We start from the raw sequence: 18,505 nt of genomic DNA, 5'->3' as shown, positions 1-18,505 counted from the left end.
CCACACAGCGGTAATGATGGAACTAGATCCGGTAACCAGCTGCTGCTGCTGCTGCTGCTGCGTCACTTCAGTCGTGTCCGACTCTGTGTGACCCCATAGACGGAAGCCCACCAGGCTCCCCCGTCCCCGGGATTCTCCAGGCAAGAACACTGGAGTGGGTTGCCATTTCCTTCTCCAATGTGTGAAAGTGAAAAGTGAAAGGTCTGACCCTTAGCGACCCCACGGACTGCAGCCTACCAGGCTCCTCCATCCATGGGATTTTCTAGGCAAGAGTACTGGAGTGGCTTGCCATTGCCTTCTCCGCGGTAACCAGCAGTGGTCTTTTATCCAGAGTGATAGGTGCTGTGATTAGGGGCCCCTATATATTTAATTCCACATTATCAATAACCCAGTGACATCACCTGCTATCAATATCTGCCCTCACACAGATGGGGAAACTGGTTGGAGAAGTAAGTTACCCAAGGTCACCAAATTAGTCAGTGGAGTTGGCCTAGTTCTGTCTGCCCAGAGCCGGTGCCACTAGTCACCTGCTGCACTGCCTCTACGTGCAGTCTCTGAGGTCACCTTTCCGGGAGAGGAGCATCTTGAGCCAGAGAAGAGCACTGGGAGATAAGGAAGGACCAGGTACACGCATGGTTCTGTGCAAGGACTCTAGGGATGCAGATGGCCAAACCATGCTGCTTACCTCAAGGAACCCCAAGACATGTCTATAAATTCCATGCTGCAGAGTGTGAGGGTCCTAATAGATGCTCAGGTGAAGTGCTCTGCAGCCCAGGGGAAGGGGAGGTGACTCCAGCTTGGGGAGGGAAAGGACCAGGAAAGCGTGATGGGGCAAAGAGCACTGAAATAGGGCCTTGATATAGGTAAGATCTGTCCATGTGGACACGGTGTGGTCAGCACATGGTGGCGCCACAAGCAGAGGGCAGTGTGTAAGTGAACACCTTCAGATGGGAAGTCCAGGGGTGTGGCTGGCCAGGAGGAGATGGACCTGTCTCCACAGTGTGTATGAATGGAAAAGGCAAGACGGGGAAGTGCAGTAGAGGCGACAAGCCACTGGCCTTGCACGCCAGGATGAGACGTTTGGGCTTCATTTAGCCAAAAATGGGGACTCACTGGGGCATTTTGAGTAGGACAGTGACCCCGCCAGACAGGAACATTAATATCCAAGACAAATGAGGAGGGAGAAGCCAGTCAGGAGGAGGCCATCAGAAAGACAGTGAGGCCTGAAGTAGGCCAGGGGAGGGAACAGGGAGGGACAGCAGATGACCCCAGTGACATTGTGGAGGCACAATGTCCAGGGAAGGGTGGATGTGGGAGAAAGAGCTCAGATTTGGGCTTGGACCTAAACTGCCCGGCTCCCAGAGTTGCCGTGCAGGTCACCAGGACCTTAAACGGACAGCAAGGGCACCTGATTGTCTGATGGCATCCCAGGAGCCAGATCCCAGCCTGACATCTAGTGGGTGTTTGATGAATGCGGAAGGAATAATGGGGGTGGGGGTGGCACTGCGAATGGACAAGTGAGCGTATGAATAAGGAGATGAATGAGGAGTGAAAGAAGCGGGGGAGGGAGGGGGGCAGGCAAAGAAGCTTCTCCCAGGGCCTCCAAAGGCAGCCTCCTGACCCTTTTTCCACCTCCCCAGGCTCAGTCCCAAGCCTGCACACAGCCCTGGACTGAACCAGGGTTTCCGCAGCTGCGGGACATTAGGTGGAGGAGGAGGGAGGGCTGAGCGGGGGAGGGAGGCAGAGGGGAGGGCAAGGAAGGTTTAGACATGATGAACTGCTCACCACGCACCATCGGCATCCCGCCGCCTTCTGAAAAACAGGAGTACTTATTAATAGAAGCAAATGCTACTTAAAACCCAGTTAGCGGGGCTGTGATTTAAGACTCCTCTGTATTTGTTCCCCTCCAGCCCTGCCAGTTTGGGGCACGGGTGGCGGCCACTTCTGGGGCTGCGACCTCAGCCGAGCCAGAGATCAACACAGGGAGAAGCCCAGTGCTTCCTTGATGTGGGGGCCTGGCCCAGGAGACCAGTGGTGTCTAAGCTCACGTGGGGCCTGGGAGCTGGGGTCTCCTGCCTCCAGGCAGCCCTCCAGTGGGGACCACTCCTTCCCTTTCAGACACATCATTCACCTGCCAGTCAGTTATCACACTGCAAATATTTATTAATGGGGATGCACAGATGTGAGTAGAACCCTCAAGAAGACAGAGCGCCGAAGAAATGATGCTTTCAAACTGTGGTGCTAGAGAAGACTCTTGAGAGCCCCTGAGACAGCAAGGAGATCAAACCCATCAATCCTAAAGGAAATCAACCTTGAATATTCATTGGAAGGACTGAAGCTGAAGCTGAAGCTTCAACACTTTGGCCACCTGATGGGAAGAGCTGACTCATTGAAAAAGACCCTGATGCTGGAGAAGATTGAGGGCAGGAGGAGAAGGGGACAACAGAGGATGAGATGGTTGGATGGCATCACCAATTCAATGGACATGAACTTGGGCAAACTCTGGGAGGTGGTGAGGGACAGAGAGACCTGGTATGCTGCAGTCCACGGGGTTGCAAAGAATCAGACACAGGTTGGCAACTGAACAACAACAATGTTGTACACCCATTCTCATTAGATCGTCACAGCAGCACTGTGAGCTCTCTCCCCAGCTCACAGATGAAAAAACCGAGACTCAGAGAATGTGACTTCCTCCAGTTCACACTGTCAGGGGCGGCTGCTAGTCCAACATGAAGCAAAAAGGGGTGGCTGGTCACCTCCCACTGCCCCTCTCACATTTGTGCAAAACAGGGATTGGAGGGGAGAACTGATGCAAATGAATCCCTCCCCTGCCAGGAATAGAAAATGCCACCCAGGCAGGAGGGCGGGCAGAGGAGTCCACAAAATCATCGTATTGATGAGAGTGAATATTACTGCAATTTTCTCTTTGTCTGGTCCTCCTATGCACTAGAAATGAATCAACTCATTTAACCCCACGGTAACAATAGTAACTATCTCTCCTGTGCAGGTTAAGTCTCTGGGGAGGGAAGAGACTAGTCCCTGCACAGCCAGGACATGGCACAGCCTGGACGCAAACCCAGGTCATTCAGCTCCGCAGCCAGGGCCCTACACCTCCTTCAGTTCCAAAACTGCTCTAAGTTTTGAGCAGGGTTAATGCTGCCCCTGGAGAAGGCAATGGAAACCCACTGCAGTACTCTTGCCTGGAAAATTCCATGGATGGAGGAGCCTGGTAGGCTGCAGTCCATGGGGTCGCTAAGAGTCGGACACGACTGAGCTACTTCACTTTTACTTTTCACTTTCTTGCATTGGAGGAGGAAATGGCAACCCACTCCAGTGTTCTTGCCTGGAGAATCCCAGGGACGGGGGAGCCTGGTGGGCTGCCGTCTATGGGGTCGCACAGAGTCGGACACGACTGAAGCGACTTAGCAGCAGCAGCAGCAACAATGCTGCCCCTAAGTTATCTGGTTGGTTAAGTGGAGACAGTGACAGTACTTGACATACAGCCTGGTTATAGAAAGCTAGCTGAGAATATGGCTACAGTGTATGCTAGTCACTCAGTCATGTCCAACTCTTTGCAACCCCATGGACTGTAGCCTGCCAAGCTCCTCTGTCCGAGGAATTCTCCAGACAAGAATACTGAAGTGGGTTACCATTTCCTGCTCCAGGGGATCTTCCTGACCAAGGGATCAAACCCTGGTCCCCTGCATTGCAGGCAGATTCTTTACCATCTGAGCCAACAGAATGGTTATAAAAAGCTAGTTGAGAATATGGCTACAGACTCTGAGTGAAGTCGCTCAGTTGTGTCTGACTCTTTGTGACCCTATGGGCTCTTCCATCCATGGGACTTTCCAGGCAAGAATACTGGAGTGGGTTGCCATTTCCTTCTTCAGGGGATCTTCCGGACCCAGGGATTGAACCCTGGTTTCCCACATTGCGGGCAGACTCTTTACCATCTGAGCCACCAGGGAATCTCTAAACTGTCAAATGCCGTAGAGTGGATCTCATCATGGTCCCTGGGGCTTGGCTGGCACCTAGGGAGCCACTTTTTGTGTTCAAAAGACAGAGAGGGACTTCCCTTGTGGCTCAGTGATGAAGAATCTGCCTGCTAATGAAGGAGACACGGGCTCAATCCCTGGTCCGGGAAGATTCCACATGCCAAGGGCAACGAAGCTCATGAGCCACAACTACTGAACCTGCTCTCTAGAGCCCCTGAGCTGCAGCTACCGAAGGCTTCAGGCCCTAGATCCTGTGCTCTGCAATTAGAGAAGCCACCACAATGAGAAACTTGGGCATTGCAACTAGAGAAAGTCCACGAGCAGCAACACAGACCCAGCACAGCCAAAAAAAAAAAAAAACCAGAAAGGAGAGGAACTGATGGGAGTAGACGGGGGGCCAAGCAGGTGTGTGGACAGAGAGGCAGAGGCTGGGAGGCAGCTGGACAGAAGGAGCTGGGACAGTGCCAGTGGGGAAAGACAGAAAGATCAAAGTCACTGAATGTAAACTTGGGCTCCTGGGACCGGCTGTCACTGCCCCTCTCTGATCCCAGTTTTCTCCTCTGAAAATAAAGTGGGGCTGGACAGTGGTGAGCGGAGTGAAGATGCTCTCTGAGGTCATGTCCTCTCTCTCAGCACTGTTTCAATTTTCCTGAGAGCTGGTCTGCAGAACAATGGAGCACAAGAAACAGATTTGAGGGTGTGGGTGTGGTATAATAGCCAGCATTCCACAAGCGTTGCTACTGGAGTCCTAGAACGCCAAGAAAATGTGAATGTCCCCACTTCATGCCCTCCATCCCGCCCATCCTACACTCTCCCTACCAACTGTTCCAAGATACTGAGTAAATGGAGCATGGGGGACATAGCAGATAGTCATGGATCTACTCTGAGCCTCAGTTTTCCTCAGCTGTATAATGGGGGCAGAGGGACTGTGGCAAGGTGGTTGCTTAGACTAGCTCTGCTAGTCTAGGGTTCTGGCCTTCAAATGAAGCTTATTTTTTCATGAGGTTATCTGTGTCTCAGGGGATAGGAGCTGGGAGAGGGTGGGAGCAAGGCTAACTCAGTTCTTCCTTGGGTAAAACACCCTCCAGAGGGAGATGAGATGGAAGATGGGTGCCCCGTGGCTGAGGAGAGGAGAATAAAGGAGGGACTTTAACAGCTCTGTGCTAGATTCTGGATCAGCTTGGAAAAAGAATGCCACTTCCTCCAGGAAGCTCTCCCTAACTGTCCTGGGTGCTGACCACCTGAGTACATGGTGATCATCCCCACCTCTTCCCTATTTCCAGCCCATTCCCATATGGGTGCCCCCCACACTCACATGCACTGGCTCTCCAGCCCTATATGTCCAGGTGTCCCACTGACTGACCACATGTCCCCACCACACTGACCTCTGACCCCTGCCTAAGACTCCCTAGAAAACGTGAAAAGTCACGGTGTCTGTCCTGCTTTCTGATTGCCTTCTGCTTTGATTTTGCAGGCTTTTTGACCACTTGTGGACTTCAAGCTTGGATAATGCACAGCGCTTTACAAGGAAAAAAAAAAAAATAAAGAGAAAGCTGGGAAATAAATACAGAACCTGCCTCCTTCTCAGGCCACTGTTCTGACTAGGCTCTGGGAAATATCCTGTGACATGGGGCCCCTCAGAAGCCGCTCCATTATGCAAGGTTCCCAGTGTGTTCAAACAATGAGACTTTGCCAAATTCAGCTTACAAAAGGTATGGTATATATTACAACTTCACATTTAACAATTTAAATCTTTAACACAAAAATTACAATGTATTTAATATGATTGCTCTATTAACAAGATAATTACAGGTTCATTTTTAATTAATTCATAACATGCTGCAGATGGTGAGGTCTGGTTGTAGGACTAAGTTTAAAGTTACAGGTTGAACAGTCTCTTTGGAACCTGTCGGGGGCCTCTGAGATGGGAGAAATAAACTCATCTGAAATACACAGCAAGAGTTGAATGTGAGCATGGGGGACCCAACTTGAAAGCATCTCCCACCCCTTCCTGCCCCCGACTCCATTCCCCCGTGACAAGCTCTGCTCCCAAACTTGTCACTCCCCTGAGATACCCTAAAACCTAGACCAGGGAGGAAATTTCTTGCTTAATAGTCCAGACTCATCCATGGATCAGATAGGGGGTACCAAGGCCGCGGGCAGCAGAAACAGCACTGGATTTGGAGCCAAAAGAGTCTGTTTTCAAACAGACTTACTCATTTCATTCACTACTTATGTGGCCTCGGAAAGCTCAGCCCACCCCTCTATGCCCCAGTCTCCTTATCTGTGAAGTGGGCACAAATAAGGCCCGCCTTCTGGGCTTCCCTGGTGCTCAGGTGGTAAAGACTCTGCCTGTAATGCGGGAGACTGGGTTTGATCCCTGGGTTAAAAAGATCCCCAAGGAGAAGGGAATGGCTCCCCACTCTAGTATTCTTGCCGGGAGAATTCCACGGGCAGAGAGGAGTCTTGAAAAGAGTCGAACGTGACTGAGCAACTTTCCCCTTCTGGCACTGCTGTGAGGTCCCCAGCAACGGACACTGATGACATGACTCCTGCCTGGGACAGGTGAGCACGGCGTCACAAGACTGGCAGCAGAACTGAGATTAAGACCCGGGCCAGGGTGCCACGCCTTCCCTGCACTCACCCGGCCCTCCATTCTGAGTAGGAAGTGGACTTGGAGGACAGAGCGACCCCTAAGTCCAGGGTCAGAGGGAGAAGCTCTGTCGCCTGGCTCTCACCCTCCAGCCATGAAAGCAGGGAGAGCTTGGGGTCGTGGAGGAGCTGACCACCTGGGAGATCTACCGCTGGGGAGCATCCCACCGCACCCCTGTCAGACCCAAGCAAAGCCGTGTGCACCCAGAGGCCTCTGTCTGTGCAGGAGAGAAATAGGATCAGTCAAACTGGCTCCGGCCCTGGGGGTTAGGGATACTGGGAAGGCTTGGAGCCTGGATAAAAGGGCACCCAGCAAGCCTGGCTCTGGACTCCAGGGACTGACTCAGAGACCTGCCCCCCAGCGATCCTCCCCCATTTCTCTTTCATCTAAAAACCACAGCCGGAGCCCCAGGATTCCAAGAGTGTTGAAGAGGACAGGAATGGCCCACACCCTGCCTCCCAAGCCCTCCCTGGGGGGCAGGGGCCGCTGGGAGGGAGCCTCCAGCTTGGGAGCCATGAAGCCGCTCAGCAAGGAGAGGGCCCCCTTCCCTGGCCCCCACCTGCATGGAGCGTGGAGCACCCACTGGGCGGAGCCGAAAGCTTCCTAGTGCTGGAGTCAGTCTTTGAACTGGGTCCCTCCTCCACTGCCTCCCTTCCCTCACCCACATACACTGTTTTGGTGAACCTTCTAGAACGCAATCTGACCGGGTGATCCTCATTTCACCTCTCATGACTCCCATCACCTGCAGATCAATGAGCCAACCATGCCGCAGAGACCCACTTCCTCTCTCATGACTCAGCGCTGGACACACAGTCCGCTGCCCGGGGAGGTCAGCTCTTCTCTGTTGAGCACCTTGCTGGTCAGCCCTTTCCAGGGGGCAGCCTGAAACTCTCAAGCCAGGAGGAGACAGACCCCGCCCCAGGTCAGTAGGTAGCAAGCGAGCGAAAGGCCACGCACCTCCCCCCTATAGGGCTGCAGGGTTATCAGAGTTCCTGGAGAAAAGTTTGCCAGTTTCAGGCAAAGAGAAAAGAAATGTGACTCCCAGCTGCCACAGCCCTCCAAGGACCCCTCCTCCCACAAGCCTCCCTAAACCAGCCTAACAGGCTGCCCCCAACCCCAGGAGGCCTCTGCCCATCCCCCAAACCCCCAGACGCCCTGTTACAGGTCAGGGCAGCTGCCTGGGCCTCCAGGACCAACCCCACCATAGGTCCCAGCCCTCCTTTCTCACCCCAACCATCATCCCCTGCTCATGCAGTCATCCCAGCTGGATCAGGCCTCCCACACCCCCACACTCTGTCCCCAGGGCTTATCCCTGTATTGTCCTGCACTCCCCCTAGCTGGGCCCTATCTCCCGCCACTTCCCACTCTCCCACCCTTCTGGATCCCCACTGACACGGACGTGGGTGTGAAAGTCGCTCAGTCGTGTCCAGCTCTTTGTGACCCCATGGACTATACAGTCCATGGCATTCTCCAGGCCAGAATACTGGAGTGGGTAGCCTTTCCCTTCTCCAGGGGATCTTCCCAACCAAGGGATCAAAGCCAGGTCTCCCTCATTGCAGGTGGATTCTTTACCAGCTGAGCCACAAGGGAAGCCCAAGAATACTAGAGTGGGCAGCCTATCTCTTCTCCAGTGGATCTTCAGAACCCAGGAACTGAACCAGGGTCTCCTGCAATGCAGGTGGATTCTTTACCAACTGAGCTATCAGGGAAGCCAGATCCCCACTGGTCATTGGCAAATGCACCCACTCCTCGACTTTCTCTGAAGGTTCCCTCCCCTTCTTGCTTGAGGACTGGTTCCCCTCTGAGAACACAGGTTCCCCTACAGCCCTTTCAAACAGCATCTATTTTCTTTCACACTCCTTGCTCATCAGTTTCACTTGCCAGCAATTTCCCTGGCATCTTCCTTTAACATCTTTGAAAGGCTCGGCATCAGATCCCTACCGCCTGCGCCCCGCTAGTTGCAGCCGTCGGCTCTCAAGCATCTTCTCCAACATCACAGTTCGAAAGCATCAATTCCTCAGCACTCAGCCTTCTTTATAGTCTAGCTCTCACATCCGTACATGACTACTGGAAAAATCATAGCTTTGACTAGACAGACCTTTGTGGGCAAAGTGATGTCTCTGCTTTTTAATACGCTGTCTAGGTTTGTCATGGCTTTTTTTCCAAGGAGCCAGCGTCCTTTAATTTCACGGCTGCAGTCACTGTCCACAGTGATTTTGGAGCCCAAGAAAATGAAGTCTGTCAGTTTCCCCATTTGTTTCCCATTTATTTGCCAAGAAGTGATGGGACCAGATGCCATGATCTTTGTTTTCTGAATGTTGAGTTTTAAGCCAGTTTTTTCATTCTCCTCTTTCACCTTCATCGAGAGGCTCTTTAGTTCCTCTTTGCTTTCTGCCATAAGGGTGGTGTAGTGACTGAAAAACACAACGATGTCTGGAGCAACAGCAACAGGCCTCACTCGCTGATGAGCTGAGCACTCACCTCACAGCCTGCTCCATCAAACTCCAGTCACTCGTCAGCCCCCATGAAGACAGCTCCATCAATATTCTGGCCTCTCGATTCTTTCTGATCTCCTGCCTCTATCCTGCCACGCGCTCGTTCTCTATACCCTGTGTCATCATGCCTTCATCTCCATTGAAATCTAGATTATAACTATCTCTGAGAACACTCTGCCCATCACCCCTCTCCTTCCAACTCACCCACTGTGGTGCCCTCATCCTAGCAGCAAGAGGCCCCTTCCACTTTCTCAGATCCGTCACCCTTGATGCTGCCCACCTTAAACAGCCCTGGATTCCATGGATCAGCCCTCCAGCCATCCCTCCACAAGTGCCCCCCAAACTCTTGGATACAGTTGTAACAGAGGCCTCGGCCGATCCCACAGGAGCTGTGGAGTAGGTTGGTCCTTCCAAGACATCCCAGGCAGGTAGTCAAGCCTTACCGCCTGCACTAGCCTGTCCTGGCTATGGGATGGCTTCCCCAGACCGGGGGCACTTCCCTGATTGGACCAGACAGGTCTCTTCCACTGACCACAATACCTAGCAAAGGGCTCAGCTGAGAGCGCTCACTTGCCCACTTTCCTAGACACAGAGGAGCAGGGATGCAGCTCCCCACCATGGTGCCCACAGCCTCCAAGACCCTGTATGCCCTGTCCCCCACCCCCCAATGCCTTCCCACCACTGCCCCAGCCACTCTGACCATCATTCAGCCCATAAATCGTGCCAAGCTCGAGAAGTTTGCTCATGCTGTTTTCTCTGGGTCTCAGTTTCCCCATCTGGAAAATAAGGAAATAATCACATCACCTTACAGGGTGGTTGAGAGGATAAAAGGTGTCAACACGTGTAAAGAGCCGCGTTTGGCGTGTGGAGGGGTCATGTAATCAGAAGCAGTGGCAATGACGATGATGATAGAGGAGACTTCCCCCTTTCCTGCTGTAAACACCCTAAAATGCACAGGACAGTTTCCTTTCAACAAAGAGATTTCCAGCCCAAAACGTCAGTAGTGTTAAGGCTGAGAAATCCCGATTTTCATGTTGATTTTCTGTCTCCTCCACAAAGAGAAGCTTTGTCTTATTCTCCCTTATGGCCCCAATGTTGACACCTTGTAGATGCTCAGTAAATAGCTGTTGACTGGCAGGGCTCATATGCCCTCAATATGGAGCTGTTGCTGCTGCTGCTGCTAAGCCATGTCAGTCAAGTCCAACTCTGTGCGACCCCATAGATGGTAGCCCACCGGGCTCCGCCGTCCCTGGGATTCTCCAGGCAAGAACACTGGAGTGGGTTGCCATTTCCTTCTCCAGTGCATGAAAGTGAAAAGTGAAAATGAAGTCGCTCAGTCGTGTCTGACTCTTCGCAACCCCATGGACTGCAGCCTACCAGGCTCCTCCGTCCATGGGACTTTCTAGGCAAGAGTACTGGAGTGGGCTGCCATTGCAGGGGCTCCAAAACCTTTGCTATGTGAACACGTGATCCTCAGTGACTTCAGAGCCTAGGATCTTGGTGAATCAAGCTTGGTTGACCTCTTCAGTTTTCAATCTACAATTTGTGCATTTGTGAAACAACATAAATATTCATTCATGCAACCGACATGTACTGAGAGCTCACTGAGTCCTTGCCCATCCACCCTTCAGAACTGGGAGCTCCGTGGGTTCCTCCTTTGGGGCCTGCTGACATGTCCCCTCCCTGGTGAAGTCTTCCCCCATCCTTGCCCTCCCTGGGAGCCCACTCCCCTCCTTCAGTTTTCCAAAGCCCCGTGTTTGCAGTGCTGTGAGCTTGAAATGCTCTTTTAGTTCTCGGCCTTATCAGATTCCTCACTTTTATAACAAATAGCTCACAATGGCTCTCTTACAATCCTGAAATGAAATTCATAGACTATATAACCTACCTAGACACATCGTTTGAAAATAAATCAACATAATGCCTTAACTATAATATAAAAGTAAAATAAAGATCATTCCTAATAAAATACATATTTCAGTATGTAAATGCTCAGGTTCAACTATTCGAGAAGACGTAATGAAGAAGTTGGAACTCGCACCCACACGCCGAATCAGCACTAGGGCCGCAGACTCAAAGGCTGCCTGACACTCGCGGGTTGTGTCTGAGACTCAAATACCACAAAGAGCGTTGCCATTGGAAATGTGATTTTCTGAAAGTGATGAATAACTCCGGGTAATGTTTCCAACAGAACAAAATACAATCTTCCTTCAATTTACACGGTAGTTGTATTCCTGGAAATTCAGAGTATATTAAATCTGTGACACAAATGCTTTCTGTTTATATATAAAACGGAGTTAGGTTCCAGACTCAAGTAATTATAAACAGGTTTTCACCCACTTAAATGTCAACCAGGATATCTGAAAGCCATACAGGACGTGGGACGACTCTTGGTTATGCAGGACTATCCCGTGTGGCTTGTAAGAGTTTAGGAATCACTGGCCTTTCCCATCAATGCCAGCAATACCCCCTATAGTAACTGTGACCATCAAAATGCCCCCATTTATTCCCAAAACTCTCCCTAAGGGACATCGCTGTTCCCGTGGAGATTTTCTGTTCTAATTCAGTTTCAATATTTTTTAATAATTTTTTATTTTCAATATCATGACAGTTTCAGGTGCAGAGCAGAGCAGTTCAGCAATTCAGCCATACATATCCATGTATTCACCCTCCCCCAAACTCCCCTCCCAAGCAGGCTGCCACATAACATTGAACAGAGTTCCACGTGCTCTACAGTAGGTCTTTGCGGTTATCTATTTTAAATATAGTAGTGTGTACATGTCCATCCCAAACTCCCTAACTCTCCCTGCCCCTCATCCCTCCCACCAGCTACCATAAGTTCGTTCTCTTAAGTCTGTGAGTCTCTTTCTGTTTTGTGAATGAGTTCATCTGTACCATTTATTTTTAGAGTCTATGTATAAGGGAGATCATGTGGACCTAGAGATTGTTATTCTGAGTGAAATAAGTGAGACAGAGAAGTATCGTATATTCTCATTTGTTTGTCTCTTTCTCCAGACTACGAACCACCAGAGGGTGGATGAACTTGTCCCGTCCACCAAGTATGCTCCCAGAGCCTAGAAGGAGCTGTAGAAATGATGGGTGCTCAGTAAAGATTTATTGCTCCAGGAGCTGGGGTCGCAGCCCATCCACATCCCCTCAGCCAAGCCCAGAGGCCACCTCTAGATGGGCAGGCCAACTGCTTCTTAAGCCACAGCATGTGGGAGTTCTCTGTCCCCAGGGGGTGCCAGCCCATGTGCAGGGAAGCCTCAAGGTGCCAGGGAGTAAACCCATCACATCTGGGGATAACCCCCCACCTTCCTCCCTGTTCTGTGGGGCAGATCCGGGGGACACTGGGCACAGTGTCTCAGAGGGTCCCCGAGCGTCTGAACGCTGCCACCCTGTGTGAACACACCCTGCCTGGCTTCCCCCTCCCCGGTCTCACTTGCTTACTTCTCAAGGCTTCCTGCCATCACCCTCACAGACATAGCACTTGCACCAGACTCCCTTTCAGGTACTATGGCTATATTACAAACCACCCCCAAATGGCTGGTAACAGTGACGATTTCTTATTTCTCCCGATTCTGTGGATGGGTGGGTGGTTCCTGTGAGGGATGGCAGAACCTCTCAGCTACATTCAGTGGGAGGGTCGAAGCTGGCCTCATCCACGTATCGGGCAGGTGGTACTGGCCCTTGACCAGGGAGACTCCATCCTTCCCCTCATGACTTCCCATCCTGCAATAGCTGGACTGACTTCCACGCGTGACCCCATGGGACAGTACCCCCAGACAGCAAAGGAGAAGGCTGCAAACCTCCCAAAGCCCCGAATCACACTCTTTGCCCCGCACCCTGTAGGTCAAGGCAATCTTAGGCCACCCAGGTTTGGGGAAACAGATTCTTATGGATGGCAGTTGCAGTGAACAGTGTGCGGGCCAGGACAGGAAGGATGTGATCATTAAGCAATCTTCCACTTGGGTCTGCTTCTTTAGGGTGCGAGTTCCACATTGACAGCAGAAGATGGAAGCCTTATGAGAAAGTACTTTGGAAACCAAACTAAAGCACCGCCCGCCCCAGCTGCTGGGGCAGACTTGGGCGGGTAGCTCGTGGGACACAAAGGCTGGGAGGCAGCCGAGACCTTCTCAGCATCTCTCGTTCCACCGCCAGACTTGTACTTTTCCGCAAGACTGCATAGTTCACCAAAGATACAATTACTGAAGGCAGAACATAACCAGTGCGTGCATGCCTGTAGGGGTTTGTAATTCAGATGTGTCTCCAGGGATAATTAAAACCTTCTCTGGAAGCACAAAGTCTTGAAATAGGGCCCCTGCAGTGTGCCCTGTGCCTGCCAAACCCTGGGTGGTGGCCGGGGACTCCTGGGGCAGAGAAGGAAGCGAGGATGGGAGTTGGAGGCAGCCGGCAGTCCTCAGAGAATTCTCTCTGGCAGGACTCGGCCAGAGACAATGGACACCCGGCTGCAGCAGCAGAAGGGAGTTCAACGGCAGGGAAGACTTCTCATCACCAGGGCCATTTTTCACCCCAGCACAGGGGTGCCTCCCTTGCCGGTAGATGGGAGAGGAGAGACGGAGGGAAGACTCATGGGACAGGGGCAGAGAGGGGCCGGATGGACCGTCTAAGGAAGGCTGGAGATCAGGAGAAGGAGAATTCTTCAATAAAGGAGAGGAAGGGACCCTGGAGACTTGCAGACCTGCTCTGTGGCACGCACTAGCTAGACACTCCATACCCATTCTCACTCAATCTGTTCCCATTTTACAGATCTGAAGACTGAGTCTCAGAGACACAAACTGCTATGCCCAAGAGCACCACATTGCTACACGGCAGAGCAGGGACCAAGGGCTTTTGACTCCAAAGCCGATGGGAGCATCTAAAGGAGGGCAACAGGCCAGGTGAGACGTCTGGGCAGCAAAGAGAGGATGTTCTCCAGAGGGAGCAAACATTTCTGCCTTAAAATACTGGAAGGTCAGTTACAGAAAAGAGACATGCCTTAGTCTGCACATCTTCAAAGGCCAGAAAAAAGGCCAGGAGGGAATTGTTATCAAAAAATAGATTCCAGTTTGATATAAGAAAGAACTTTTAATAGAAATGTCCCACGGTGGAACAAAAGGGCTGTGTGGATAAGGAGTGAGCTCCCCATCCCTGGAAGCATGTAAGCACAGCCTGCATGCGCATCATCAGAACTTCTACAGAATGGTTTGGCTCTGGTTCCTGTGAGTCTCCTGAAGCTTGAGGATTCCTGGGAGTGGCTAGGGTGCCCTAGCTGGGGTGTCCCTAGTATACAGAAACAGAGTTGGGACAAGGGAGGCTTGGTAAGTCATGGACCAGCTCTGGGCCCCACTTACTCTCTTCTCTGCCTCCAGGCATCATCTTGTTGCTGTTCTCCCAGCAGAGTTAGGGGAGGAGAGGTTGGGGGGAGGAGGAGAGTCAGGCAGCCCCCAGCCCCACCTGCATGCTGAATGGCAACCAGTTAACCCGCTGACCCTTAATCAAAGGCTCAGAGCACAGCGGCTGCAGGATGGATGCAGGCATTTCTCCAGCTCCAATTACTCCACGGGGGGCTCATGCAGTGGCAAGAGGCAGAAGGAGCGGAAGACAGAGATAGGAGAGATGGAAGGGTCCTGGGGGGGCGCACAGCATGGCCTCAGCCCGGGGCGGAGGCAGAGAGGAGGAGGGTCTCCTTCTCCATCCCCGACCGCTGGTGCCTTCCACTCCAGCCCCAGCTCCCAGAGCTCGGCGACCCAGGAGGACCCCCGCCTGTGCTGGGAAAGGCCTGGTATTGGGCAAGGGAGAGAGGAGACTGAGGACCTGAGACAGCCCAGGCCCTGGTGGTGCCAGAGAGGGGGGCCACTGAGGCCATGAGCGCCTCCGCCCCCCAAGCACGTACTGGGGGCTGGAGGCGGCACACGGGGGCAGTCCTGAGGTTGTGGGAGGCATCTGTCCATCCTGGGGAGCCCTCCCACACCCCATTCCACCCGTGATGTCACCCTGTGTTGCCCTGGGAGTGGTCAGCCCTAAATGTGGAGGAAGGGCAGCAAGGATAAAGCACATTCAACCCCCAAGATCCTCCCATCTAGAGTTTCCAGAACAAGGTGGCCTAGGAGCCCTGCCAGCTCACCTTCTTCTCCCCCCTCATCTTCTCCCCATTCAGAAAAGCCTGACAGGTGGGCAGGGGTCCTGGGCCCCAAAGCTACCTGTTGGGAGGTGTGGAAGCTCCCAGTTGAGAAGTGCAATCTGACCCCGCCTGGAGGAACTCCCAGTCGGACGGGGGAGGCAGAGTTCTGAGATCAAGAACGCAGTCTGAGCAAAGACAAACACACAGATAGGGTCTCGCAAAGGCTCATCCAAGGAAGAAAACAAACTAAAAGTTACCAGAGGGGAAGGGGAGGCAGAGATAAACTGGGACCTGGGAATTGACACACATACACAACTATACATAGAACAGATAACTAATAAGAACCTAGAATCAGCCTGCAATGTGGGAAGCCAGGTTCGATGCCTGGGTTGGGAAGATCTGGAAAAGGGAGTGGCTACCCACTCCAGTATTCTTGCCTGGAGAATTCCACGGACAGACAAGCCCAGCTGGCTACAGTCCACGGGGTCACAAAGAGTCGGACAGGACTGAGGGACAAACGCTTTCACTTCTGAATATTCTATAATGGCCTATATAGGGAACGAATCTTAAAAAACAAAGAGTAGATGTTTGTATGTGTATAACTGAGTCACTGTGCTGTACAGCAGAAAGTAACACAAAATTCTGAATCAACTGGACTCCAGTAAAAAAAAAATTTTTTTTAGAAAGGCCCACAGGGCAACAGGGTCCCCCACCGTCTGTCACACTTGCACACGCCAGTGCTGGGAGGGCAGTGTATGCGCTCAAGGAGGGACTGGGGTCAATCCTGGGCCCCCCCCCCACCACGAGGAGCATGTAAGCTGGGAAATGGCTTCTCTTCCTCCAGAGGCCGCCTCAGAAGGCGGTTCCCAGGGCCCAGGAGCGCCGGTTTGTACAGCTGCCGGAGCCAAGGAAGAGCAGCTTATTAATTTAATCCTTAAGCAAATTTACAAAATTGTCAGTGGATTTGCAGGAAGCCGAAGGAAGTGGTTTCCGGCGGGGAGCGGGCAGGGCGGGAGGAGGCCGTCGCCCCTGCCTTGCACACAGCACCTCCGGGCAGGGCCCCAACTCTCTGCGTCCCTCCCTCCCAACCCCTTCTCCCGAAGCAGAACCTGCAGACCCGTCAGGGAGGACGTCGCCATGTCGGCCAGGAAGAGGAGTCATTCTGAGACCCTAAGTGCTTCCGCGCGCGGACATTGAACCTGCGCGATCTCACTGCGTCCTTGATCTTTCCGACGGTTCTTTCAGCTTTATTGAGGTATGATTGACAACTGAAACTGGGAAACTGAGTCCTTGAGACACCTATGGCCCAAGACCTTGAGACTGTCCGAGGTCACACAGACTGCGAGTGGCAGAGGCAAGATGCCGTCGGAGCCAGGCCGTCTGGCCCCGGAAGCCGGCCTGCTCCGCCTCGTTGCAGCTCTGTGTCCTCCTGGGTCTCCCGCCTCTTTCTCGCCTGCCCTTTTGGCTTCCGTGAAGAGGAGGGGACACCATCCCCGATTCCTACTTCCCACCCCCACGGGGACTGTGGGCCTCTCATGCTGTCCCCAAGGGCAGTGCCATGTGTCGACCTGGCCAACCGCCGGCCTCGAAGCAGCTCTGCCCCTCAGTGCCAGGGTAACTGTCTCCCTCACAATCCTCCCATCCTCCTGCACACCCTCCCTCCGTCCCTCCCTCCATCCCTCCCTCCATCTTATGTCCCTCCCTCCATCCCTCCCTCCTGCGTCCTCCCCTCCCTCCCTGCGTCCTCCCCTCCCTCCCTCCATCTTCCCCTCCATCCATCTTCCCCTCCCTCCCTCGTCCTCCCCTCCCTCCCTCCGTCTTCCCCTCCCTCCCTCCGTCTTCCCCTCCCTCCCTCCGTCCTCCCCTCCCTCCCTCCATCTTCCCCTCCCTCCCTCCGTCCCTCCCTCCTCCGTCCCTCCCTCCTCCATCCCTCCCTCAATCCCTCCCTCCGTCCCCCATCCCTCCCTCTGTCCTCTATTCCTTCCTCAATCCTCCATCCCAAGTGATGGGACAGATGACAGTCAGTGCTTCCCTTCAAGATGGAAACCTCCTGAGAACGTGGGCACATGTTCTGAACCTTTCCCTGGTGCGTGCATGCTAAGTCGTTTCAGTCGTGTCCAATGCTTTGTGACCCTATGGACTGTAGCCCACCAGGCTCCTCTGTCCATGGGATTCTCCAGCCAAGAATACTGGAGTGGGTTGCCACGCCCTCCTCCAGGGGATCTTCCTGACCCAGGGATCAAACCCACGTCTCTTATGTCTCCTGCATTGGCAGGCAGGTTCTTTACCACTAGTGCCACCTGGGAAGCTCTCGTTCAGTCCCCAAGGAAGTCAGAGCCCCTCGGTGGAGCCTCAGGAAGCCCTACAGTGACTTCCCTGTTTTCATAATAAGGTCTGTGCCCATTAGCCTTCTGATTTGAAGAAGCCTCTGGGAGCCAGCCGACCCAGCGTCGGCTGACTGAGTCTCAGTCCCCAGGGAAGACAAGACCGGTTAACCTGCATGGAGAGTTCACTGATTAAGCACCAATGAGAAATGAGAGAACCGCCTGACCAGCCTGCAGCCCCACCCAGGCCACTGAGCCTGGTCCCTGGTCCAGCTCCAGCACCTCCATCCAACAGATCCCTCATTAGCATCTTAATGTAACAAGCATATGCAATGAGGCATCAGAGAAAATCCCCAGCATTTAAATTCATTAACAGTCTCTGGAAGTCTTCAGTGTGGAGGTGGAATTATTGCTAAACTGCTTTTAACTTACCACCTGTGCACTAAACGGCTGTGGAACCTGGCTCGAGCGTCTGGGGGCGAGGGGTAGAGGGGGTGCTGGAGGGGTGTGGCCATCGAGGGTCCCAAATTCAAGCCTGAGAATGCCGAGGCTCCTGGCTAGAGAGCCGTGTTTTCTAGATTCGGTCCCACCTCCTAATGATGAGTGAAAAATTCAATCAACCAGCTGGCTGGTCCACTTAGGAACAAACAGCCGCCTCGACTGATATTGATGTGGCTGCCCGTCTCAGGTTAAGTTTTGTGACCCTGCTTTCTCTCTGCTTGGCGTCTGATGGATGATGGAGGAAATGTCTCTCCTCTCCCAGGCGTGGCCTCCCTCTGCCTGGCCCGACCCTGCTCATGCATCAGCCACCCCCTCCAGGAAGGTTCTCGTGACACCTGTGCAACCCCGTCACCTCCATCACCCTGCGCATCCACCATCCCAGCTTGCAGCCCACAGTGCGGCCATGACCTCGCTAA

Source organism: Moschus berezovskii, chromosome 20 (genome assembly GCF_049115385.1).
Source record: "Moschus berezovskii isolate FMDL1 chromosome 20, NW_MosBer_1.0, whole genome shotgun sequence".
Classification (NCBI taxonomy): Eukaryota; Metazoa; Chordata; class Mammalia; order Artiodactyla; family Moschidae; genus Moschus; species Moschus berezovskii.
This window is presented reverse-complemented; position numbering follows the sequence as displayed.